Source organism: Corvus brachyrhynchos, unplaced genomic scaffold (genome assembly GCF_000691975.1).
Source record: "Corvus brachyrhynchos isolate BGI_N302 unplaced genomic scaffold, ASM69197v1 scaffold466, whole genome shotgun sequence".
In the NCBI taxonomy this organism is placed as follows: domain Eukaryota; kingdom Metazoa; phylum Chordata; class Aves; order Passeriformes; family Corvidae; genus Corvus; species Corvus brachyrhynchos.
In genome coordinates, this window is record NW_008238635.1 from 2,540,055 (window position 1) to 2,540,444 (window position 390).

General features: G+C 41.0%; 1 protein-coding gene across 2 annotated transcripts in view; it reads left to right on the top strand.

The window, feature by feature from the left end:
• The window catches only part of LOC103617799 (voltage-dependent R-type calcium channel subunit alpha-1E), an 81,070-nt gene that overhangs the window by 53,363 nt on the left and 27,317 nt on the right, over nucleotides 1-390 (top strand). The gene's annotated exons all lie outside the window — the stretch shown is intronic.

Below are 390 nucleotides of genomic sequence, written 5' to 3' on the forward strand. Positions count from 1 at the left end.
AGAAAATTCTGTTTTTCCCTTCCTATATGCCTTTTTTCTCTTTATTTTGAGGTGTCATATGGTCTAAATCACATAAAACTTTCAAAGTCAACATTGGAACGAGGCGTTTTGATTTGTTTCCCAAAACAGTACATTTCAGTACAGCTGAAGGGATTTTTTTTTTCCCTCTTCTTTTTTTTTTTTTTTTTTTTTTTAAAATAGAATCCCTTCCCAGGGAATTTTAGGTTTTGTTATGCTTTGAAACCCAGCCAAGCTCGTATACGGCAGAACCTCTTGCAGATTTGCTGAGAGAAACTGCTGTCTTCAGGCGAGTGTTTATCTGGGGGGGTCAGAGGCAGCGTTGGGAACAGCCCCCTCCCTGGTTTGGCAGTGGTGGGATGCTGAGGTCCC